This window comes from Octopus bimaculoides, chromosome 30 (assembly GCF_001194135.2).
Source record: "Octopus bimaculoides isolate UCB-OBI-ISO-001 chromosome 30, ASM119413v2, whole genome shotgun sequence".
Lineage (NCBI taxonomy): Eukaryota > Metazoa > Mollusca > Cephalopoda > Octopoda > Octopodidae > Octopus > Octopus bimaculoides.
The window spans coordinates 9,563,958-9,564,171 of NC_069010.1; the positions used below are offsets into that span (position 1 = coordinate 9,563,958).

Sequence of the window (214 nt, forward strand, 5' to 3'; positions counted from 1 at the left end):
TATTAAATGAGATTCAGTAAGAAAATTAGTGATGAAACAGAAGATTTACATTGAAAACAATTGAAACAACAACTCAAATACAGATGCATTTAACCAATTGTTTTATTATGCAGAACTTTTAAAACAATAATTTCTTAAAACAGGTTTGCTGAAGATAGTGCTGTCATCACGTTTTAAGATTTATTCATTTTTCTGCAAAGAAAAATTTTTTTTT

General features: G+C 24.8%; 1 long non-coding RNA gene across 1 annotated transcript in view; it reads right to left on the reverse strand.

The window, feature by feature from the left end:
* Nucleotides 1–84: 84 nt before the first annotated feature.
* The window catches only part of LOC128251300 (uncharacterized), a 3,802-nt gene continuing 3,672 nt past the window's right edge, over nt 85–214 (reverse strand). Inside the window, exon 2 of the long non-coding RNA XR_008267074.1 lies at nt 85–192. This is a non-coding gene — a long non-coding RNA (uncharacterized LOC128251300). The remainder of the gene's footprint in view (nt 193–214) is intronic.